Source organism: Macaca thibetana, chromosome 3 (genome assembly GCF_024542745.1).
Source record: "Macaca thibetana thibetana isolate TM-01 chromosome 3, ASM2454274v1, whole genome shotgun sequence".
NCBI lineage: Eukaryota > Metazoa > Chordata > Mammalia > Primates > Cercopithecidae > Macaca > Macaca thibetana.
The window spans coordinates 122,153,714-122,180,615 of NC_065580.1; the positions used below are offsets into that span (position 1 = coordinate 122,153,714).

Sequence of the window (26,902 nt, forward strand, 5' to 3'; positions counted from 1 at the left end):
ATTCAGGAGCAGGTTGTTCAGTTTCCATGTAGTTGAGCGGTTTTGATTGAGTTTCTTAGTCCTGAGTTCTAGTTTGATTGCACTGTGGTCTGAGAGACAGTTTGTTATAATTTCTGTTCTTGTACATTTGCTGAGGAGTGCTTTACTTCCAATTACGTGGTCGATTTTGGAGTAAGTACGATGTGGTGCTGAGAAGAATGTATATTCTGTTGATTTGGGGTGGAGAGTTCTATAGATGTCTATTAGGTCTGCTTGCTGCAGAGATGAGTTCAATTCCTGGATATCCTTGTTAACTTTCTGTCTCGTTGATCTGTCTAATGTTGACAGTGGAGTGTTGAAGTCTCCCATTATTATTGTATGGGAGTCTAAGTCTCTTTGTAAGTCTCTAAGGACTTGCTTTATGAATCTGGGTGCTCCTGTATTGGGTGCATAGATATTTGGGATAGTTAGCTCTTCCTGTTGAATTGATCCCTTTACCATTATGTAATGGCCTTCTTTGTCTGTTTTGATCTTTGATGGTTTAAAGTCTGTTTTATCAGAGACTAGTATTGCAACCCCCGCTTTTTTTTGTTCTCCATTTGCTTGGTAAATCTTCCTCCATCCCTTTATTTTGAGCCTATGTATGTCTCTGCATGTGAGATGTGTCTCCTGAATACAGCAGACTGATGGGTCTTGACTCTTTATCCAGTTTGCCAGTCTGTGTCTTTTAATTGGAGCGTTTAGTCCATTTACATTTAAGGTTAAGATTGTTATGTGTGAACTTGATCCTGCCATTATGATATTAACTGGTTATTTTGCTCGTTAGTTGATGCAGTTTCTTCCTAGCCTCGATGGTCTTTACATTTTAGCATGTTTTTGCAATGGCTGGTACCGGTTGTTCCTTTCCATGTTTAGTGCTTCCTTCAGGGTCTCTTGTAAGGCAGGCCTAGTGGTGACAAAATCTCTAAGCATTTGCTTATCTGTAAAGGATTTTATTTCTCCTTCACTTATGAAACTTAGTTTGGCTGGATATGAAATTCTGGGTTGAAAATTCTTTTCTTTAAGAATGTTGAATATTGGCCCCCACTCTCTTCTGGCTTGGAGAGTTTCTGCCGAGAGATCTGCTGTTAGTCTGATGGGCTTCCCTTTGTGGGTAACCCGACCTTTCTCTCTGGCTGCCCTTAAGATTTTTTCCTTCATTTCAACTTTGGTGAATCTGGCAATTATGTGTCTTGGAGTTGCTCTTCTCGAGGAGTATCTTTGTGGCGTTCTCTGTATTTCCTGGATTTGAATGTTGGCCTGCCCTACTAGGTTGGGGAAGTTCTCCTGGATGATATCCTGAAGAGTGTTTTCCAACTTGGTTCCATTTTCTCCCTCACTTTCAGGCACCCCAATCAGACGTAGATTTGGTCTTTTTACATAATCCCATACTTCTTGCAGGCTTTGTTCATTTCTTTTTCTTCTTTTTTCTTTTGGTTTCTCTTCTCGCTTCATTTCATTCATTTGATCCTCAATCGCAGATACTCTTTCTTCCAGTTGATCGAGTCGGTTACTGAAGCTTGTGCATTTGTCACGTATTTCTCGTGTCATGGTTTTCATCTCTTTCATTTCATTTATGACCTTCTCTGCATTAATTCCTCTAGCCATCAATTCTTCCACTTTTTTTTTCAAGATTTTTAGTTTCTTTGCGCTGGGTACGTAATTCCTCCTTTAGCTCTGAGAAATTTGATGGACTGAAGCCTTCTTCTCTCATCTCGTCAAAGTCATTCTCCGTCCAGCTTTGATCCGTTGCTGGCGATGAGCTGCGTTCCTTTGCCGGGGGAGATGCGCTCTTATTTTTTGAATTTCCAGCTTTTCTGCCCTGCTTTTTCCCCATCTTTGTGGTTTTATCTGCCTCTGGTCTTTGATGATGGTGATGTACTGATGGGGTTTTGGTGTAGGTGTCCTTCCTGTTTGATAGTTTTCCTTCTAACAGTCAGGACCCTCAGCTGTAGGTCTGTTGGAGATTGCTTGAGGTCCACTCCAGACCCTGTTTGCCTGGGTATCAGCAGCAGAGGCAGCAGAAGATAGAATATTTCTGAACAGCGAGTGTACCTGTCTGATTCTTGCTTTGGAAGCTTCCTCTCAGGGGTGTACTCCACCCTGTGAGGTGTGGGGTGTCAGACTGCCCCTAGTGGGGGATGTCTCCCAGTTAGGCTACTCAGGGGTCAGGGACCCACTTGAGCAGGGAGTCTGTCCCTTCTCAGATCTCAACCTCCGTGTTGGGAGATCCACTGCTCTCTTCAAAGCTGTCAGACAGAGTCGTTTTGTAAGTTATTCTTAAAGAATCATCTCACTCACAGCATTCATTATAAAATATCAGTTCATAAACAGATAAAGAAATAAGTAAAACCACATTGTAAAAATTATAAAAAATTATTAAAAATTATAGAGAGATATGTACCAGTCCTTGAATAAGAAGTTTTAAGGTAGTAAAAATATTGATTGACTACAAAGGAGTTTTAATTTTATTGTTTTATTCAAAACTCCAGTATTTGTTTCTTCTTTGATTTAAAAAAAAAATCACTAGGTTCAATACTTATTTACCTAAAATAATAACTACATGGGACTACCCACAAAAATGATGAAAATTGAAAGTAATAGTGAAGATTTGCCAGTCAAATATAAATATATATTTTAACGTGTCACAGTTTTATTTTAAGTGTGGCTCTGAAGAAGGTATATATTGATAGAAACCATTGCAACTTTATGTTTAATTTTAATGTAAAAAAGAATATACTTCACAGCAATAGGAAAATCATTATTTAGTAAATGATATAGTAGAGATTAATTAGTTAACTCTTTGGAAAAGAAAAAAATGCTTACCATATACCCAAATACATTTGACCCAACTAATAGGTTTACATTTAAACCATTAACTTTACCTTCAAATTGGTTGGACTATCTATTAGCAGGCAAATATTCATGCTTACCAAAATTAGTAGAGCAAGTTAAATAGAGAAATGATGTGTATGAAGTCACTGAAGAATTGCTAAAGCAATGAGAGCTCCAGGGCCTTAGAATCTAGACGCAAGCACCTCTGAATGTGAGTGGGTCTTTGACAGCTCATTTTGCATGTGGACATTTGTTAATGTTTGGCAAGAATAAAACTGCATGAGTTGAGACCACCAATGGGGAGGGGAGGCTTGAAACATTTGGCCAATTCATTTCATCTCCAGGACATTTGTTGAGCACCAAAACTGCATAGAGCTTGAGATTAATAACCTAAACAGAAAGCTACTGGAAAGAAGATCAGAGATCTTTGAGGGTGAGACTGAAAATAGTGATTAAGTCATGACAGTGAAGGACAGGGGGATACAGACTATGAAAGGCTGTTGGCTAAAAACTCCACAGGGCGAGAGTAGACACATTAGGGTGGCAATCTTGCCTTGATTTAGCCCGGTCTCATTATATCAAGATAAACAGATATGATTATTTCTCACCAGGAAGGGAAGAGTGAATGAACCCTTGCTAGAGAAAAATAATTTCATCAGTGCAGTCTCTATTTTTTACGTGCTTTGTCTGGTATTTAATGAAAAAATACCATAAACCTATGATAAAACTTTATTTCCAAGAGCAAAGGAAAAAAAAAAACCCATAGCAACACTTTTGCAAGTGTTCCAAAAATTGGCTTTAACTGGGAATTTTATTATTATTATTATTATATTTTAAGTTCTAGGATACATGTGCACAATGTGCAGGTTTCTTACCTATGTATATATGTGCCATGCTGGTGTGCTGCACCCATTAACTCGCCGTTTACATTAGGTATATCTCCTAATGCTACCCCTCCCCTCTCCCCCCTCCCCACAATAGGACCCGGTGTGTGATGTTCCCCTTCCTGTGTCCAGGTGATCTCATTGTTCAATTCCCAACTATAAATGAGAACATGCGGTATTTGGTTTTCTGTTCTTGCGATAGTTTGCTGAGAATGATGGTTTCCAGCTGCATCCATGTCCCTACAAAGGACATGAACTCATCCTTTTTTATGGCTGCATAGTATTCCATGGTGTATATGTGCCACATTTTCTTAATCCCGTCTATCACTGATGGACATTGGGTTGATTCCAAGTCTTCACTATTGTGAATAGTACTGCAATAAACATACATGTGCATGTGTCTTTATAGCAGCATGATTTATAATCCTTCGGGTATATACCCAGTAATGGGATGGTTGAGTCAAATGGTATTTCTAGTTCTAGATCCTTGAGGATTCATCATACTGTTTTCCACAATGGTTGAACTAGTTCACAGTCCCACCAACAATGTAAAAGTGTTCCTATTTCTCCACATCCTCTCCAGTGCCTGTTGTTTCCTGATTTTTTAATGATTGCCATTCTAACTGGTGTGAGATGGTATCTCATTGTGGTTTCGATTTGCATTTCTCTGATGGTGAGTGATGATGAGCATATTTTCATGTGTCTGTTGGCTGTATGAATGTCTTCTTTTGAGAAGTGTCTGTTCATATCCTTTGCCCACTTTTTGATGGGGTTGTTTGTTTTTTTCTCATAAATTTGATTGAGTTCTTTATAGGTTCTGGATATTAGCCCTTTGTCAGATGAGTAGATTGCAAAAATGTTCTCCCATCCTGTAGGCTGCCTGTTCACTCTGATGGTAGTTTCTTTTGCTGTGCAGAAGCTCTTTAGTTTAATTAGATCCCATTTGTCAATTTTGGCTTTTGTTGTCATGGCTTTTGGTGTTTTAGACATGAAGTCCTTGCCCATGCCTATGTCCTGAATGGTATTACCTAGGTTTTCTACTAGGGTTTTTATAGTTTTAGGTCTAACATTTAAGGCTCTAATCCATCTTGAATTAATTTTCATATAAGGAGTAAGGAAAGGATCCAGTTTCAGCTTTCTACTTATAGCTAACCAATTTTCCCAGCACTATTTATTAAAGAGGGAATCCTTTCCCCATTTCTTGTTTTTGTCAGGTTTGTCAAAGATCACATGGCTGTAAATGTATGGTATTATTTCTGAGGGTTTTGTTCTGTTTCTTTGGTCTGTATCTCTGGTTTGGTACCAGTAACATGCTATTTTGGTTACTGTAGCCTTGTAGTATAGTTTGAAGTCAGGTACCATGATGCCTCCAGCTTTGTTCTTTTGGCTTAGGATTGTCTTGGCAATGCAGGGTCTTTTTTGGTTCCACATGAAGTTGAAAGCAGTTTTTTCCAATTCTGTGAAGAAACTCATTGGTAGCTTAATGGGGATGGCATTGAATCTATAAATTACCTTGGACATATGGCCATTTTCACAATATTGATTCTTCCTATCCATGAGCATGGAATGTTCTTTCATTTGTTTGTGTCCTCTTTTACTTCATTGAGCAGTGGTTTGTAGTTCTCCTTGAAGAGATCCTTTACATTCCTTTTAAGTTGGATTCCTAGGTAGTTTATTCTCTTTGAAGCTATTGTGAATGGGAGTTCATTCATGATTTGGCTCTCAGTTTGTCTGTTACTGGTGTATAAGAATGCTTGTGATTTTTGCACATTGATTTTGTATCCTGAGACTTTGCTGAAGTTGCTTATCAGCTTAAGGAGATTTTGGGCTGAGATGATGGGGTTTTCTAAATATACAATCATGTCATCTGCCAACAGGGATAATTTGACTTCTTCTTTTCCTCACTGAATAACCTTTATTTCTTTCTCTTGCTTGATTGCCCTAGCCAGAACTTCCAACACTATGTTGAATAGGAGTGGTGAGAGAGGGCATCCCTGTCTTGTGCCAGTTTTCAAAGGGAATGCTTCCACTTTTTCCCCATTCAGTATGATATTGGCTGTGGGTTTGTCATAAATAGCTTTTATTATTTTGAGATACGTTCCATCAATACCAAATTTATTGAGAGTTTTTAGCATGAAGGGCTGTTGAATTTTGTCAAAGGCCTTGTCTGCATCTATTGAGATAATCATATGGTTTTTGTATTTGGTTCTGTTTATATGCTGGATTACATTTATTGATTTGCGTATGTTGAACCAGCCTTGCATCCCAGGGATGAAGCCCACTCGATCATGGTGTAGAAGCTTTTGGATGTGCTGCTGGATTTGGTTTGCCAGTATTTTATTGAGGATATTTACATCGATGTTCATCAGGTATATTGGTCTAAAATTCTCTTTTTTTGTTGTCTCTCTGTCAGGCTTTCGTATCAGTATGATGTTGGCCTCATAAAATGAGTTAGGGAAGATTCCCTCTTTTTCTATTGATTGGAATAGTTTCAGAAGGAATGATACCCACTCCTCCTTGTATCTCTGGTAGAGTTCGGCTGTGAATCCGTCTGGTCCTGGACTTTTTTGGTTGGTAGGCTATTAATTATTGTCTCAATTTCAGAGCCTGCTATTGGTCTATTCAGGGATTCAACTTCTTCCTGGTTTAGTCTTGGGAGAGTGTAAGTGTCCAGGAAATTATCCATTTCTTCTAGGTTTTCTAGTTTATTTGCATAGAGGTGTTTGTAGTATTCTCTGATGGTAATTTGTATTTCTGTCGGGTCGGTGGTGAGATTCCCTTTATCATTTTTCATTGTGTCTATTTGATTCTTCTCTCTTTTCTTCTTTATTAGTCTTGCTAGCGGTCTATTAATTTTGTTGATCTTTTCAAAAAACCAGCTCCTGGATTCATTGATTTTTTGGAGGTTTTTTTTGTGTCTTTGTCTCCTTCAGTTCTGTTCTGATCTTAGTTATTTCTTGCCTACTGCTAGTTTTTGAATGTGTTTGCTCTTGCTTCTCTTGTTCTTATAATTGTGATGTGAGGGTGTCAATTTTTTATCTTTCTTGCTTTCTCTTGTGGGCATTTAGTGCTATAAATTTTCCTCTACACACTGCTTTAAATGTGTCCCAGAGATTCTGGTATGTTGTATCTTTGTTCTCATTGGTTTCAAAGAACATCTTTATTTCTGCCTTTATTTTGTTATGTACCCAGTAGTCATTCAGGAGCAGGTTGTTCAGTTTCCATGTAGTTGAGTGGTTTTGAGTGAGTTTCTTAGTCCTGAATTCTAGTTTGATTGCACTGTGGTCTGAGAGACAGTTTGCTATAATTTCTGTTCTTTTACGTTTGCTGAGGAGTGCTTTACTTCTAACTATGTGGTCAATTTTGGAATAAGTGCGATGTGGTGCTGAGAAGAATGTATATTCTGTTGATTTTGGGTGTAGAGTTCTGTAGATGTCTATTAGATCTGCTTGTTGCAGAGTTGAGTTCAATTCCTGGATATCCTTGTTAACTTTCTGTCTCATTAATCTCTCTAATGTTGACAGTGGGATGTTGAAGTCTCCCATTATTATTGTATGGGAGTCTAAGCCTCTTTGTAAGTCTCTAAGGACTTGCTTTATGAATCTGTGTGCCCCTGTATTGGGTGCATATATATTTAGGATAGTTAGCTCTTCCTGTTGAATTGATCCCTTTACCATTATGTAATGGCCTTCTTTGTCTCTTTTGACCTTTCATGGTTTAAAGTCTGTTTTATCAGAGACTAGGTTTGCAACCCCTGCTTTTTTTTGTTTTCCATTTGCTTGGTAGATCTTCCTCCATCCCTTTATTTTGAGCCTATGTATGTCTCTGCATGTGAGATGGGCTTCCTAGATAGTGCAAACTGATGGGTCTTGACTCTTTTTCCAATTTGCCAGTCTGTACCTTTTAATTGGATCATTTAGTCCATTTACATTTAAGGTTAATATTGTTATGTGTGATCCTGTCATTATGATATTAGCTGGTTATTTTGCTCGTTAGTTGATGCAGTTTCTTCCTAGCATCGATGGTCTTTACATTTTGGCATGTTTTTGCGATGGCTGGTACTGGTTGTTCCTTTCCATGTTTAGTGCTTCCTTCAGGATCTCTTGTAGGGCAGGCCTGGTGGTGACAAAATCTCTAAGCATTTGCTTGGCTGTAAAGGATTTTATTTCTCCTTCACTTATGAAACTTAGTTTGGCTGGATATGAAATTCTGGGCTGAAAATTCTTTTCTTTAAGAATGTTGAATATTGGCCCCCACTCTCTTCTGGCTTGGAGAGTTTCTGCCGAGAGATCTGCTGTTAGTCTGATGGGCTTCCCTTTGTGGGTAACCCGACCTTTCTCTCTGGCTGCCCTTAAGATTTTTTCCTTCATTTCAACTTTGGTGAATCTGGCAATTATGTGTCTTGGAGTTGCTCTTCTCGAGGAGTATCTTTGTGGCATTCTCTGTATTTCCTGAATTTGAATGTTGGCCTGACTTACTAGATTGGAGAAGTTCTCCTGGATGATATCCTGAAGAGTGTTTTTCAACTTGGTTCCATTTTCCCTGTCACTTTCAGGCACACCAATCAGATGTGGATTTGATATTTTCACATAATCCCATATTTCTTGGAGAATTTGTTCATTTCTTTTTACTCTTTTTTCTCTACACATCTCTTCTCAGTTCATTTCATTTATTTGATCTTCAATTGCTGATGCTCTTTCTTCCAGTTGATCTATTCGGTTACTGAAGCTTGTGCATTTGTCACGTAGTTCTCATGTTATGGTTTTCATCTCTATCAGTTCTTTTAAGGACTTCTCTACATTGGTTATTCTAATTAGCCATGCATCAAATCTTTTTTCAAGGTTTTTAGTTTCTTTGCGCTGGTTACGTAGTTCCTCCTTTAGCTCTGAGAAGTTTGATCGACTGAAGCCTTCTTCTGTTGACCTGTCAAAGTCATTCTCTGTCCAGCTTTATTCCGTTGCTGGCGATGAGCTGCGTTCTTTTGGAGGGGGAGATGCACTCTGACTTTTTGAATTTCCAGCTTTTCTGCCCTGCTTTTTCCCCATCTTGTGGTTTTATCTGCCTTTGGTCTTTGATGATCATGACGTACTGATGGGGTTTTGATGTGGGTGTCCTTTCTGTTTGTTAGTTTTCCTTCTAACAGTCAGGACCCACAGCTGTAGGTCTGTTGGAGTTTGCTTGAGGTCTACTCCAGACCCTGTTTGCCTGGGTATCAGCAGCAGAGAGCTGCAGAAGATAGAATATTGCTGAACAGGGAATATTGCTGACTGATTCTTGCTCTGGAAACTTCGTCTCAGGGCTGTAGCCTGCCACGTGAGGTGTGAGGTGTCAGTCTGCACCTAATGGGGGATGTCTTCCAGTTAGGCTACTCAGGGGTCAGGGACCCATTTGAGCAGGCAGTCAGGCAGTCTGTCCGTTCTCAGATCTCAACCACCGTGCTGGGAGATCCATCACTCTCTTCAAAGCTGTTCAGATAGGGGCATTTACCTCTGCTGAAGTTTCTGCTGCTTTTTCTTTAGCTATGTCCTGTCTCCAGAGGAGGAGTCTACAGAGGCAGGCTGACCTCCTTGTGCTGTGGTGGGTTCCACCAAATTCTAGCTTCCCAGTGGCTTTGTTTACCTACTTAGGCCTCTGCAATGGCAGACACCCCTCCCCCAGTTTCTGCCACCTTGCAGTTAGATCTCAGACTGGTGTGCTAGCAATGAGGGAGGCTCTGTGGGCGTGGGTCCCTCTGGCCCAGGTGTGAGATATAATCTCCTGGTGTGCCATTTGCTAAGACCCTTGGTAAAGCACAGTATTAGGGTGGGAGTTACCCAATTTTCCAGGTGTTGTGTGTCTCAATTTCCTTTGGCTAGGAAAAGGAATTCCCTTCCCTCCTTGTGCTTCCCAAATGAGGCGCTGTCTCACCCTGCTTCTGCTCTCGCTGGTCAGGCTGCACCCATGGACCAGCACCAACTGTCTGACATGCCCCGGTGAGATGAACCCAGTACCTCAGCTGAAAATGCAGAAATCACCCATCTTCTGTGTTGCTCACACTGGGAGCTGGAGGCTGGAGCTGTTTATATTCAGCCATTTTGGGTGTGCCCCTCTTGGGAAAAAATTTTTAATAGAAACTATGATTAATAGATTCAAGAAATCGGGCAAAAATCTGTGAAAAATAGATTAAATGGAGTACTCTATCAATAATTGGGAAATCTATTTAATCAAAATGTTCAAATGAAAATTCCAAGACTGATAACATATTTGAAATTAAAGAATCATTAGATTATTTAGATAGAATGTGGAATACACTAAAAGGCAGTTTGTGTGAAGTGGTATAAAGGTCCATAGAAAATAGTCCAACTCAAGTGAATTACTAAAAATAGAATATACAGAAAAACAATTAAAGCTACGTGGAATTTGTAATAAGTTTCTAAAGTTAACTTAATTGGAGACCCAGATAGAAATGAGAAAAAATGAAGCAGAATAATATTTAAAATGGTAATAATTGAGAATTTTACAAAAATCTTGGAAGACCTTTAACTATGAGGAAAACAATCTTTTCATACCAAACAGGATAATTACATAGAAAATTACCTTGGACACATCATAGTAATATTGGTGAAAAACAAAAGACCTAAAGAAAGTCATGAAAACATCCAGAGAAATAAAGGCGCACCACCTATAATGGAAGGAAATCCTATGCTATATTTCTTACCAAGAAATGGAACAACAAAACTAAAGCCAAAGACAATGGAATGGTATCTTCAAAGGGTTGAAAGAATTTATCTGCCAACCCATAACTCTATACCCAGAAAAAATATTTTAAAAATAAAAGTGAAATAAAGATATTCCTTTAGGTGACATAAAGTATTTTTATTAGACTATAACATGTCAAGAGTGAATTGTCTGATCTCTAAAGTATACCTTAAAATGAAATAATGTATAACTAGCAACATAAGAGAGAGAGAATTCAATTACACAACATACTTGATTAACCAAAGAAAGGGCACAGAGGGAGGGAAAAAAAGCAGGAAGTCTGATAGAAAACAAAAACATAATGAAAATAATAAACTTGTCCAAATATAGGTAATTACCAGACTGTTATGATCTGGCAAGGATAGAATTATAGGATCCCCTGTAAACCTTTGCTATCTTAATTGGGCATGGTAATACAGTTCTTTTTTCCTGGGATGATGTCAGAGGAGTCTACAGGGTAAATAGTCGGATTTTAACCACTTCCCAGAAGAAATGATACCCCACTTTGATGTCAGTGGAGGCCAAAAGGAAACCATTGTGATGCACTCACTACCTCTGGCAGTAATGAAGTGGCATCACTCCTCATTCTCCTGGAGGAGTGGTATCAGAGGAAGCCAGCTAAAACCGATGGTTTAAACAAGGTCCAGAATCTCCTACCATAATATCCCAATCCCCAGGTTTTAATTTGAAAAAATCATTCATCATACCAAGAAAAAAGAAGATATAAAGTTAAGTGATGAAAAGATGATCAATAAATGCCAACTGAGTTGACAGTTATCTGATATAATTCTAACATTTTATATTAGTCATTACAAAATGCTTCAACAAATTAATACAAACATGCTTGTAGTAAATGAAAAAAATATATAGATAAACTCAAAACAAAATTTAGATGTAAAGGAAAGAATCTGTAAACCTGAAAATAAAACAATGGAAAAAATCCAGTCCGAATGGCAGAGAGAAAACAGACTGGAATAAAATGATGAACAGAGCATCAGGAAGCTACATAACTATAAAACATATTTAACATTTGTTGCATTCTAGTGAAGAAAGAAGAAGAGAAAGAATGTGGAGTTGAAAAAGTACTTACAAAAATAGTGGCTGAAATTTTTCAAACTTTGGTAAAAGACATAATTCAAGAAGCAAGGAAAACTATGAAATGATATATAATATTTAATCTTCTGGAAACCAAAGACAAAAACATTTTTTTTGAGAGCAGTGAGAGAAAGACAAAAAAACACCATACCTTGTGAATAACAAATAATTGGAATGACAGCAGAATTCCCATTAGAAACCACAGAAGCCAGAATGAAGTTGCACAATATTTTTCAAGTGTTGAGAGAAAAGCATGGTCAACTCAGTATCCTATATCCACTAAAAATAGCCTTCAGAAATGAAGGGAAAAATCAAGACATACTCAGGTAAAAAGTGGATAAGAGAATTTCTCACCAGCAGACTTAGTTTACTAGAATGGCTAAGGGAAGTTCTCAAAACAGAAAGAAATGATAAAACAAGTAACTCTAGAACGTCTGGACAAAGAAAGAATGTGGTTGGATAAACTAATCTAATAGATTCTCTCCTTTTCCTGTTGAGTTTTCTAAATAATGTGTGATATTGCAGCAAAAGTTATAACCTCTGATACATGAAATATGCCATATAATATATGTGCAAAAATGTGAGACAATTCCATTGTAAACTGAGGAAGCTAAGGGGATGCAAAATGAGGGATGATTTCTATATTCACTCAAATGTATAAAGTATCATTTGGGAGACTGAGGTGGGAGGACCACTTGAGGCCAGCCTGGGCAACATAGTGAGATCCTTATCTCTATAAAAAAATATTTAAAAAAAAAAATTTAAAATTTTAACACATGTAGACTGTGGTAAGTTATGTATGTATAATGAAATAGCTAGAGCCATCACTAAAAAACCTGCATAAAGAGATACACTGAGAAACACTATTCATAAATCAAAATTAAATTCTAAAAAAAGTTTTAAGCAACTAATTAAGGAGGATAAAAGCAGAAAAAAATAAAAAGCAGATAGGAAAAACAGAAAACAAAGAAGTAAAGGGCAGACATAAGCCTTTATCTATCAGTGACTACTGATATTATGATAACAAAGATTATAAAATATAAATGGCCTAAATGTACCAATTGAAAGACATTAATTGCACTGGATTATAAATCATGACCTAACTCTATGCTATCTATAAGAAATTCACTTCAAATACAGTGCTATATGCAGACTGAAAATAAAACGATGGAAACGTGTATTATGCAAACATTAACCAAAATAAAGCAAGGGTAACAATAATAATATCAAGTACAGCAGAGATATCCAAAGCAAATAAAATTACCATTAGTAGAGAGAGATATTATAAAATGGGTCAATTATTCAAAAATATATAAATAGGGATCAAATTATATAAATGTCTGATTCATCAAGAAGACTTAATAATCCTAAATGTGCATGTGACTAAGAACAGGGCTTAAAACACACAAAGCAAAATCTGATAAAACTGCAAGGAGAAACGACAAATCTACAATCATTGTTGAAAACTTTGACAACTTTCCCCCAATCTTTGATAAAACAACTGGAAAGAAATTACCAAATATTGCCGGGCGCTGTGGCTCATGCCTGTAAGCCCAGCACTTTGGGAGGCTGAGGCGGGCGGATCACAAGGTCAGGAGATGGAGACCATCCTGGCTAACATGGTGAAACCCCGTCTCTACTAAAAATACAAAAAAAAATTGGCTGGACGTGGTGGCGGGCGCCTGTAGTCTCAGCTACTGGGGAGGCTGAGACAGGAGAATGGCGTGAACCCAGGAGGCGGAGCTTGCAGTGAACCGAGATCGCGCCATTGCCCTCCAGGCTGGGGAACAGAGCAAGAGTCCGTCTCAAAAACAAACAAACAAACAAAAAAAGAAATTACCAACTATGCATAAGAACTCAATGATATTGTCTCAACAAGAGTATCTAACTGACACTTCTAAGACACTCCGCCCAATAATAGTAAAATACACATTCTTTTCAAGAGTTCACAAAACATAAGCCAAGTTACACTATATTGTGAGCCATAAAACAAACTTCAACAAATTTAAAATAATTAAGATCATACAGATTGTTTCCTAATCACAATAGAACTGAATTAGACATCAATTATTTTGGGATTGGGAAAATTTCCGAACACTTGGAAACTCAGGAACAAACAAATAATCCACGGTTTAAAAAGGAAATCTGGAAGCAACTGTCAAAAACTGTGAAGAGTTTGAGATACCACCCTACTTAAAAAGCTCACAGAAGTGTTTTGCTCTTTTATGGATACTAACAGAAAAGGAATAAACACGAGTGTCAGACAAGGACAGATTCTCTCAGCGTGGCAAGCACTGTGATCATCTTGGATGTATTCATTCCCTTTGTCCTCTTAGTCCCATAGGATGATGCAGTAGCCCATGTTGATGCTGTGCATGATACAGGTGTAGATCACAGCTGAGTAGCCCTAAGATTAGGGAACTTGAATATTTTGCAGTGGTTGAAAGCAAACTTCCCCCTTGTCTTGGAGGGAGGCATTATCTTTATTAGACTAGAGAGCAAACACACCTCTGGAGCAATACAATCTCTAGATTTTATGGCTGTTCACCATTTAAATATACTTGAATACCTAGTCTAGAACAAAAGGGCAATTAATAGTTTACTTACATGATGTGTAGGAACATAAGAGATCCAAGGCAAATTTTACCTAACAGAGGAACCATCACCACTTACACAAAACATTGCACTAGATGTTTTAGTGACCATAAAGGGTTAAAGTAAACAAATGACTTAATCTTTGCATAATAAAGCAAAATTATTAGTTCATAACATGATTGTGAACGTATAGAATCTGATGAATACATATTAGAATTAATGAGTAAATTTAGCAAGATGGCTGGATTTAAAGTCAATGTGCCAAAATCCATTTTATTTTTATATTCTCGTTACCATTAAATAGAAATGAAGCTGAAAATTACCATTTAAAATAGCACTGAAAAGAGCAAATATCTAAGGACAAATTTGATAAAATATATGAAAGTCCTGCATAATAAAAATGAGAAATAAAAACAACACACAACACAATAGTGGGAAATATAAAAAGAACAACATATACCATGATTATAGTTTGGAAAACTTAGTATTGCAAAAATGTCAGTTTTACCCAGATAAATTTAAAGAATCAACACAGTTCCAATAAAAACCTGTGTGTGTGTGTGTGTGTGTGTGTGTGTGTGTGTGTGAACTATAAAATTTATATGAAGTTTCCAATGCTCAAGATGGCTAAGGAAACTTGGAAAAGAAAAACAAAGACAGAGGTTTACTATAGCAGATATCAGGACTTGTTACTAGACTACAGTAATTAGGATAATTTAGCTTTGTTGTAAACATAAGCCCACAGCAGTAAAAAAGAAAAGAACATTCATATACTGTAATTATGACAAAGGCATCCCTGAAGTTACAGTAAGTGGGGAAAGAAGATATTTTCATTGAAAGTTGAGTTTATTGAATATGAAAAAATGAACCTTAACCCTTAGCTCACAATATAAACAGAAACCAATTTTAGGTGTATTGTGGCTTGTAAAATAGTACGATTGTAATAAGAAAATATAGAAGAAAATTTTCCTGAACTTATGGTAGCAAAATGTTGCTGAAACAAGAACACAAATATGTTGATCAAAAGAAAATAATAAGTTGAATTGCCTTAAAATTAAGAACTTCTGTTCAGCAAAAGACACCTGGGGGGATGAAAAAGGTAAGGGCAGACCCCTTATGCACTTACTATTCCCATAAGGATACTTGAGGCAGTGTTGACTTCCCTCAGTTTTCTTTATAAACACGACAACGGTTATTTGTTAGCAGCAGGATAACCAGGGGGACTCTTAACCCAAAATATTTTAGCAAGATATACTTCTTGGTTTAGAGTGTTGTTGTAAAGAAACCTAAATTTGTGGATCTAAGAATTACATGTGGGTGGACGTAGCCATGTCAACTCTCCTGTCTCCTTGCTTCCTCTGAGCTAGTGTGCACCACATGAATTGTTAGTGCTCTTTTGTTAGAATAACCAGAACTAGTTCATTGGTTCTATAAAAATGCACAATAAAATGTGCCTTTAAAAATAAAAGGTGCAATTAGGAAAAGGCAGTGAGCCTCTGTTAGAGAGGGTTGCTACAGCTGCATGTGCTTTTTACTTGAATCCAGGAAACCATTAAGTGATTTTTGTTAGGTGTTAGGTGAGATGTCTGATCTGTATGAATCTTTTCTGGCCATTCAAACCTTTGGATAATGTACACCACTAACAGAGTATGAAACAGAGCGAGAGGAGATATTTGTAATACATATACCTGAAAAGTACTAGTATCCAAAATATATGAGGTATAGAAAGCATGGCTACAAATCAATTTTTAAAAGTCCATTAGCCCAATTTAAAAAGTGAGAAAATGGTATTTCTAGTTCTAGATCCTTGAGGAATCACCACACTGTCTTCTACAATGATTAAACTAATTTACACTCCCACCAACAGTGTAAAAGCGTTCCTATTTCTCCACATTCTTGCCTGCATCTGTTGTTTCCTGACTTTTTAATGATCACCATTCTAACTGGCATGAGATGTTATCTCATTGTGCTTTTGATTTGCATTTCTCTAATGACCAGTGATGATGAGCGCTTTTTTTTTCATATATTTGTTGGCTGCATAAATGTCTTCTTTTGAAAAGTGTCTTTTCATATCCTTTGCCCTCTTTTTGATGGGGCTGCAAATAATTATAAATCATTCTACTATAAAGACAAATGCACAAGACTTGGAACTAACCCAAATATCCATCAATTATAGACTGGATAAAGAAAATGTGGCACATATACACCATGGAATACTATGCAGCCATAAAAAACAATGAGTTCAGGCCCTTTGCAAGGACATGGATGAAACCGGAAACCATCATCCTCAGCAAACTAACACAGGAACAGAAAACCAAATACCACATGTTCTCATATATAAGTGGGAGTTGAACAATGAGAACATATGGACACAGGGAAGGAACATCATACACTGGGGCCTGTCTGAGGGTGGGAGAAAAGAGGAGGGAGAGCATTAGGACAAACACCTAATGCATGCGGGACTTAAAATGTAGATGACGGGTTGATAGGTGCAGCAAACCACCATGGCACATGTATACCCATGTAACAAACCTGCACATTGTGCACATGTATCCCAGAAGCTAAAGAAAAAAATTTTAACAAAACAAGGAAAAAAGAAGTGGAAAAAGAGACCAAAAAGTCACTTCATAGAGGAGGGTATCCCAGTCACCAATATGTGCATGTGATGTTGCTGAACTTCACTAGTTAACTAGGAAGTACGTATTGAAATCATAATGCAATAGTCCTAAAACACACCAACATGCAAATGAAATAGAAGACAAAACAACCACTCACCAGAAAAGATGTGGAACAACTGGGGTGCTCATATGTTGCTGGAGGGGATATAATTTGATACATTCACTTCGATAAATTGTCCAATATTATCTAGTAAAGCAGAACATAAGCCTGCTCTATGTGACAGAAATTCAGCCTTAGTTATATAACCCACAGAATTCCAGCTTGTGTTCATCCAAAGACATACTAGGATGTTCCTGCAAAACTGTTTTTTATTGCCAAAAATTGCAAACAACCCTGAGTATCCGTATCAACATGGTTGAAAAGGATTATCACAAATATGAAATTGAGCAAAATAATCCAGAGAATTCTGGCTGTAAACATACTGTACGATGCCTTTAGTACAAATTTTAAAAAGAAGCAAACTTACCTTATGATGTTATACATGAGGATGGTGGCTGCCATTTTGGGAGGGGTGAGAAATGATTGGAGAGAGACACTTGGGGCTTCCAGTGTTTGATCACAATTCCTTTCTTGATGTCAGTGCTGGCTGCTCAGGTGTTAAATATGTGATAGCCCATCAGGCTATCTGCTTATGGTTGACACAATTATGTACACAGACTCTATATAAATTAAATTTCTATTCAGTTTTTAACAAAAGAAAATCCTCAATTGTTGTGAAATAATAGAGTAAATTTACAGCACAAATAAAGTGTAAGTCACTATTAGAACTTAATTTCAGGAAATACCTTTTAAAACCTTCAACTACAGAAAAAAATAAAACATGAATTTGATGTATAAAAATACAAAATTACCAAAAGAAGTAAAACCATGGGAAAAGTATGTTTTATAAGGCAGGGAAATAGTTGATCCCCTCATAATATTAAGAAGTATTTGATGGCTTGGTGCGTTGACTCATGCCTGTCATGCTAGCACTTTGGGAGGCCGAGTTGGGTGATGACCTGAGGTCAGGAGTTCATGACCAACCTGGCCAACATGGCAAAACCCTGTCTATACAACATACAGAAATTAGTCGGGCATGGCGGTCATGTCTATAATCCCAGCTACTCTGCACTCCAGCCTGGGTGACACAGTGAGATGCAATCTAAAAAAAAGAATGATGTAATAATTTAAACAATAAATGCCTAAGCGTTTTAATCTAATTGCCATTGTTTTGCATATATGTGTACGTGCATAAACACATGTATGTGTGTGCACACACATGCAAATGTGTCTACACATGTGTGTGTATAAGTGTATGTGTATACACATATATAATAGTAATCATAAAGCAGAATATCTCAGAGTGCCAATGAGTATATATAAATAGTTATAATTTCCTTAAAGCAAAACAGTAATATTGAGTCAATAAATTTGCTAGATTATATATTCTTCGAGCCAAAATTTTACTTATAGGAGTGAATCCTAAGGAAAAAGCAAAGAAAGAACACAAAAAATGTAGCCACCAAGGTATTTTTTTCAATATGATATTCGTGGAAATCATTAACCTTTCAAAAGTATGAGATTGGTGAAATAGTGAAACTGTTCCATATTTTAGAGTATTTGACAGCTATTAAAGTAATTGTATGGAAAATCATTAATAAAAATAAAGCTTTAATGAGAATAATTATATATAATTATGGTAATATATTTCTAGTAATAAAGACAGTAATAGATTAAGGTACATATAATTATGGATATACATAAAATATTAGCAATTTTGGGGGCTTGTAGAATTATGGATTTGTATATGCTTAATGTTTTGGAGTAAATATAACTTACTTTTACATTCAGAAAAATGAACAAAATAATAAAAATAGCATTTGTTGCAAATATAAGACATTAACATATTAATAATACCAAATGTAACATACGTTAATATTCCTCATGCTTAAAATTCTTTCAATTTGGTAAGAAACATGTTAAAACTATGATTTGTTATTGAGTAAAGGATGAGAATCAAAAAGCTCTAACTAGAAAAATACATAAATATTTCCATGAATAATAAAATGTGCATTCAGAAAACAATTAGAAATAACTTTGGATTATAAAATGTATTTTGAATAAAAATAATAAATTATGACAAGGTTGCATGATATAAGCATTCCCACACTGGTGGAAAAAAAAACAGCTAAATATGCAGTATCTTAAAACATTAACAACATGTATCAAGATCCTTAAAGATCTTCTTTCATATTTAACTGATAAACTCATTTTTAAGAATTCTTGCTAGTGATTAAAAATGCCAAATGAATTGATATGCAAAGGTATTTCTTACTGTAGTACTTTTAATGGCACAAGTAATGTAAGCCCAAATGTATTCCCAAATTATAATTATTAAATGCTTAATTGCAGCCTCCCTTAATAAACCTGGAGACTATATTTTAATGTGATTCTTCTCTATCCTATGTGATGATACAAGAAAAAACTACATTGTTTTATAGAGTACTCAAAGTAAGTAAAGATTTTTTAAAATCTCAGTTATGCAAACACCACACATGCCCACAGAAGAAGAAAATAAAAATGTTGTTAATTCTCATTGTGGAACACAAATAAACATATTTTTCCCTACGGTTTTCTCGATTGTTTTATTTATTAAATATTCTCATTACATTGAAAATTCAATACTTTGATACACAAATACATTTTCAAGTTTAAAAAATACACCCTGTAAATATTTTTCTTTACAATGCATGCTATCAGCTGGGCGCGGTGGCTCATGCCTGTAATCCCAGCACTTTGGGAGGCCAAGGCGGGCAGATCACTTGATCTTAGGAGTTCGAGACCAGCCTGGGCAACATGATGAAAACCCATCTCTACTAAAAATACAAAAACATTAACTGGGCATGATGGTGCCCACCTGTGTTCCCAGCTACTTGGGAGAATTAGGCATGAGAATTGCTTGAACCTGGCAGTGAGCAGAGATCATGCCACTGCACCCCAGCCTGGGTGACAGAGCAAGACTCTATCTCAAAGAAAAGAAAAGAAATAAAAAACATACTATTTATTTACTTTGAACCAAGACAAAACCTGCATAATTAGACACATAAGGTGTTTGGCATGTTTTCTCAATGTTGAAATGGAATGAGCTCATTGAACGTAGACACTATTCTTATGAAAAATAACTGTCTTAGTAGACATGTCCTTTAAAAATATATGGAGAAATTATACTTTAATATAGTAATACTCTAAGAATTATTGAACAATTACTAACTTAATTATAATGTGATGTTGTTTTGGTACTATGCACCATTTTTTCTGGACTGCTAACATTTTGGCTCTTGATTCTAGACGATGAACTATAAAAGCACTTATTTTTAGAGTGGAGATTCTCTTTTGCTTGAATCTGGATGTGTTATAATAATAAGTAGTTAGTACAGCGATAAAATTTGTAACGCTCACATTTTTAATGAAACAACCAGATGAAAGATTCAACAATAAAATTAAAAGCATATTAAGTGTGTAATACCAACATCTTCAAACAATTCATACTTGAAAATAAAGTTATTTTATGTTGCTGATTTGGTCATTGACTCATGAACTTTGTATAATTTTGCCCTCATTAAAGACAGCAAGAAATCAGTAAAAAGTCAGGAAACAACAGATGCTGGAGAGGATGTGGAGAAATAGGAACACCTTTACACTGTTGGTGGGACTGTAAACTAGTTCAACCATTGTGGAAGACAGTGTGGTGATTCCTCAAGGATCTAGAACTGGAAATACCATTTGACCCAGCCATCTCATTACTGGGTATATACCCAAAGGATTATAAATCATGCTGCTATAAAGACACATGCACACACATGTTTATTGCAGCACTATTCACAATAGCAAAGACTTGGAATCAACCCAAATGTCCATCAGTGACAGACTGGATTAAGAAAATGTGGCACATATACATCATGGAATACTATGCAACCATAAAAAAGATGAGTTTGTGTCCTTTGTAGGGACAGTTGGAAACCATTATTCTCAGCAAACTATCACAAGAACAGAAAACCAAATACCACACAATGAGATCACTTGGACACAGGAAGGGGAACATCACACACGGGGGCCTATTGTGGGGAGGGGGTAGGGGGGAGGGATAGCATTAGGAGATATACCTAATGCAAATGACGAGTTAATGGGTGCAGCACACCAACATGGCACATGTATACATATGTAACACACCTGCACGTTGTGCACATGTACCCTAGAACTTAAAGTATAATAAAAGAAAAAAGAAAAGAGACATCAAACAAAGCTAAATGTACCTTAACAGATACTTGTAATTTCAAGACATTTTTTTATCAATGCACATGTTTATAAAATATACTCTGTAATGATACAATGTAAGAGGGTGGATTGCAGCTTTTGGAAAAGAGTCTAAAAGGCAATTTGAATATGCTCTCAAAATTAAAAATTCTGAGTGAATTAAAAAAAAAAAGACACCTACTTCTAATATTTTGGAATCACTCTTTGTTGCATGATATTTTCGCAGCATTTCCAACCAGGAAAGTATAATCACATTTCAAGTTATCTTGCTCAGCTGGATCTATTCATTGCAAAGACACATTCAGCATTTTCTTAGAACTGATCTTGTCCGTAAGCAAGACTACACCTCATGGTGAACTAAAACAAAACAAAACAAGACACAATTTCATCCAGAAGAGAGAAGAATGCTAACTTTCTTGTCTCGAACTATTCATACATTCTATGACTAAGAGAGCTAAACCATCTGTCATGGGAACACCTACAAAAATGATGTTTTTTTTTTTTTTTTTCTGTGTACAAAAGGCTTAGCCTATTCCATGGTATTGCAGAATGAAAAAGCCTTCTTTTTATTTGCTTTTTGAATATTAGAATGATTAAGGGATGGGTTATTTGAAGTGTGTTTTTTAACTTCCAAGTATTTGAATATTTTCCAGATATATTTTCTGTTACTGGTGTAACTTCACTGTGGTCAGAAAAATATTCTATAGGAAACATTCTGTAGGAATATACAAGTTTACAGTTTTTAAAGTTTTATTTTTTAAGTTGAGATCAATCTTGGTGAATGTTCATGAAAACAATGTATATCCCACTGTCATTGAGAAGAGTGTTAGTTGATAGTGTTATTCACATTTCTGTTATTCTCAATAATTATCTATCAAGTTTTTCTGCTGATTACAAGAAAGAGGTGTTGAAATCTCTGACTTTAACTATGGATTGGCCTACTTAGCTTTTAAGTTCTATAATTTTGTATTTCATGTATTTTGAAATACAAGCCCTATTGTTATATGTTATACATTTAAGATTGTTAGATCTTCTTGATAAATTAGTCCTTTTATCATGATGGGTATTTACTATCATTTGGTGTATTTCATGTTCTACAGTCCAGTCACTTCACCTTTTTTTTGGTTAGTGTTAGCATAACCTTTTCAATGATATAGCTTCTAAGACTTTTAACATTTTAGAGAAAATGTCTTATAATTGTGTATAGTTTGGTCTTTCTTTTATACTTCATATAAAAAATCTGTCATTTAATGGGTGAACTTATACCATTTATATTTAAGATAATTATTGATATGATTGTACTTAAATTTACCATCTTGCTGCTTTTTCATTTTGTTTTGTTTTTATCAATTCTGTTCTCTTTTTTTCTGCCTGCTTTTGGATTGTTTTTTTATGATTCAATTGTTTCTCTATTACAGCTTATTAGCTACAAATCTTTTTTCCATTTTTTTTAGTCTTACCTTAGGGCTTATAATATAAATCTTTAATTTATCACCATCCAATTTCAAAATACTTATACCGTATGTATAAGAACTTCATAATAGTGCCCTTTCAATTACTCCCTCCCAAACTTTGTGCCAGTGCTGTCATATGTGTTAAAATATATCTTATAAACTACTCAAGACATTGTTACTATTCTTTACTAAATGTTAATTATCTTTTAAATAAGTGAAAAATAAAAAATAAATATGCACTTTAAAATTACATTCTGTTTGCCATTTGAAGCTATTCATTCCTTTGTATAAATCTAAATTTTTGTGTCTGGTATTGTTTCTTGTAACTAAAGAAATTCCTTTAATATTTCTTTAAATTCAGATCTCCAGGCAATATACTCTTAGATATTTCCAGGGGAAATATGTTATTTTACCTTCATTTTTGAAAAATATTTTCACAGAACATGGAATTCCAGGGTTTCAGATTTTGTTTTCGGTACTGTCAAAAGGCTGCTCTGCTGTTTTTGCTTTATATAATTTTTTATTAGAAGCATGATGTATTCCTTAACTTTGTTCTATATATAATGTGTCTTTTTTCTCTGTCTTCAAACATTTCTCTTTATTTTTGCATTGCAGCTCTTTGAATATTACGTATTTGGGCTTTTTACCTCCTTGGGGTTCTCTGAAATTATTGGATCTGTGATTTGATTTCATCATTATTTCTGAAAATTCTTAGTCATTGTCTCTGCTATGGCTTCCCTCTTTCTTCCCTCTGGTATTCCAAATATAGTGGCCCATTTTTTATCGTCCACCACCCTTAAGTGCATCTTTTTAAAAAATTCCCACTTTTCTTTTAGTGTTTCAGTTTGGATCATTTCTATTGTCCTATTTTCAATTTTACTTATTTTTTCCTCAACTATTTTGTGTCTACTAACAATCTCATAAAAGGAATTCCTCTAACACTACTTTTATTTCTAGTACTTCCATTATATGATTTTTATAGTTTTTCAATATCTGTTCAAATTCCCCATTTAAATGCATGTTTTCTAATGTTATTACTAGATATTTATTTCTGGGTGATCTTTGAATCTGGTTGTTTGGATTACCTTTTCTCTTGGCAATGGAAGCTTGCATTTTTTTCTTTGTGTGTGTGTGTGTCTTAGTGTTTGACTCTGAATGCCAGGCACCAAGCTGATAGGAAAGGTGCACACCGTAGTTTTACTAGGAAAGGGGCACATCGTTCTTCTGTTCAAAACAGTAGTGTGTGCCTCTGTGTGTGTGTGTGCGCGCGTGTGTGTGTGTATGTCGGCAGTTTTTGAGATGGGTTTAGGATCTGTTAGTAGAGTGAGGGCTTTGGGACCAGAGGGGTTTTAACAACTTCTTGCAGTTTCACCTTTTAGCTTGTTTATATGCTTATGACAAAGAAGGCACTCCACTCTTTCCCTGATCCCAGAAGTAGACTGTTGTTACTTTTTTTCTTTTTATTAAATAAACTTTATTTTTCAGAGAAGTTTTTTTTTTTTTTTTTTTTTTTTTTTTTTTTTTTTGAGACGGAGTCTCGCTCTGTCGCCCAGGCTGGAGTGCAGTGGCGCGATCTCGGCTCACTGCAAGCTCCACCTCCCGGGTTCACACCATTCTCCTGCCTCAGCCTCCCAAGTAGCTGGGACTACAGGCGCCTGCCACCTCGCCCGGCTAATTTTTGGATTTTTTAGTAGAGACGGGGTTTCACGGTGTTCGCCAGGATGGTCTCGATCTCCTGACCTCGTGATCCGCCCGTCTCGGCCTCCCATAATGCTGGGATTACAGGCTTGAGCCACCGCGCCCGGCCTTCAGAGAAGTTTTAGGTCTACAAAAAATTGAACAGAAAGCATAGAGAGTTCCCATATACTCTAATGTGTATGTGCACACACACACATGCTCCACATACACATACTACAACTATACACAGTTTCTCTATTATTAGAATCAGTTCTGTCTATTTGTTACAATGGATGGGCAAATATTGACACATTAGTTTATTCTCTGTGTGGTACTTTCTGTGGGTTTTAACAAATGTATAGTGACAGATCTCTGGCACTACAGGTTGGTAACAGTTGCCCTGTTCTAAGAATCCTCCATGCTCCTCCTAGTCATCCCTCCCTCCCTCCCTCCAGATGCTTGGCAACTGCTGACATTTTTACCGTCTCCATAGTTTTGCCTTTTCTAGAATGTCATATATTTGGAATCATACTGTATATAGTCTTTTTGCATTCGCTTCTTTTGCTTAGCAATATGCTTTTAAGATTCTTCCATGTCTTTTCATAGCTTAGTAGCTGATTTCTTTTCATTGCTGGTACTACTCCCTTGTATGGACATCCCACAGTTTGTTCATCTATTCACCTATTGAAGTACGTCTTGATTGCTCAAACAGACTTTATAATTCTCAAGCTCCTCCACACTGAGTCTGCAGAAATTCATGAATTGCAGTCTAAGTGCCAGCAGTCTGCTTCTGTTCAGGAACTTTTGTTCCTGGTAAGTGGGGTTCTCTGTGTTCACCTGTTTCCCCAATACTGAGAGCAGATGTTTGTCCTGCGACCTCAGTTCTCTGAAGGATATAAGAGATGATGATTTTCTGCTGGTTCAGCTTTTCGCTTCTCTTGTTGTGAGGATGGGAGTGACAATCTCCAAATTCTTTACATGTCAGACTGGAAATGATACATCTGCTGCTGACTTTTAGTCACTGCTTAATAGCCTCATAGTGAAAGGCAGGGGGATTCTGGATTGTCTTAGCCCACCTGCAGGTTTTGTTACTTTTAGTGTAACTGCTCCTTGAAGGTGAGTCGTCTTCTTCATTTCTCCCCTTCTTCTCTGCGGTAAACAGGCATTGCCAAATATTTGGGGCTGGTCTTTTGTGGGAGAGAGTTTCCTGCTTCTCCCTTACTGGTACGAAAGCTTGAATAGTACTGGTATAGGTGCTGGATCACAGAAGTATTTCTGTTCCTTCTCTAAGGGTGGGAGGACTTTCCATTTTGCCATCTCCCATCAGTGATGGATGTTTACATGACAAATTTGTCTCTTCTCCGCTCTGTGCTTAATTTGTTGGTTTGCTCTATATGAGAAAGGGCAGCCGGAATAGGGAGGGTGTCATACGTTTCCAACAATGGTGACTGATCCTTGCAGTAGACTTTCTGTGGACCCCACCTCTGCCCCTATTCTTCTTGTGATCATCCAGCTGAGGACCAATGGAAAAGAGCCTGTGAATGCACGTGAGCTCCCTTTGTGTCTGGGTTCCCTGGAGTTTCTTAACTGTCATTCTGGCAAATAGACAGTCTCCAACAACTCTTTAAAATATTAGTTGCTTTCTTTTCACCCATATATATGGCAACCATTCCTCACTCCCGCACTGTGTCTCCAGTTTTTCACACCGTGATCCTTCCTCTCCTTGGATTTTAGGCTGCTCGACTGCCTGCTCTCTGCTAGCTTCAGAGTATGTTATGATTTGCAGGATATCCAGCAACTAAAAAGGTGCTAATATTGTAGCTACTCTTTCCACTTTCCTAGGCAGAAGTGGAATCAGAGGCTATTTTTAATCATCTAAATTGGGTTTTAATTATGGTAGCCTCACCAGCGAGATGTGTTCAGTAAACTCTTCAGAGCTTATTCATTCCAACAACATGAGGAGGGTGATAAGTGTATTTTATTTCTTTATCTTCATAACAAAATGTTGAAAAAAAGGGATGGTATAACTTACAAAAATAACTACAGTTTGCTATGAGACTAAGAAATTGACAGAAATTCATGGTAAAGGATAATAAGGTGAAGAATATCATAAGGCCTTATATAATTGGTATAGATGGAAGAGCAAATAAAATATGTCCCCAAGAGAAGAATAAACCATTTTCTCAGGAAAGGAACACAGAAATTTGAAGGAAATTACTCCCTTGAGTCCTCATAAAGAGGCACAGTGTGACATAGTAGATAACAACCAAAACAGCATCCCCAAAATAAATACGTTTTATGGTGTTATGTGTTTCTTACCTGTTCTACGGAAGTTGAGGGCATGATGCCAAACCCCAATTCAGTAAAAGTACTATATAAAAGAAGCAAAAAACCCCTACAAAAACAACAAACAAATCCACATAGGCATTCTTCTCTTGAGTTTTGAATAAGGTCTAGAATGTGAACAGGCAAGGTTGTTGAATGGACTGTGCAGCTTTTAAGCAACCCTCTAACCCTCTATAGATATTAGTTTCATAACTGAGATATTAGCTAATGTTGAGGAGAAGTATGTATCCCATAAACACATATATTATACTATGTATATCAAAAAATCCAGAACAGAGTACAGATTAT

At 36.5% G+C, this 26,902-nt stretch overlaps 1 protein-coding gene across 17 annotated transcripts in view; it reads right to left on the minus strand.

The window, feature by feature from the left end:
* The window catches only part of LOC126951481 (calmodulin-1-like), a 1,062,071-nt gene that overhangs the window by 75,307 nt on the left and 959,862 nt on the right, over positions 1–26,902 (minus strand). Inside the window, exon 1 of one of the 17 annotated variants that reach the window (XM_050785613.1) lies at positions 14,023–14,028. The exons of the other annotated variants lie outside the window; for them this stretch is intronic. The gene's annotated coding sequence lies outside the window, so the exon portion shown is untranslated. Of the gene's footprint in view, positions 1–14,022; positions 14,029–26,902 lie in introns of those variants that run through there. 17 annotated transcript variants of the gene reach the window in all.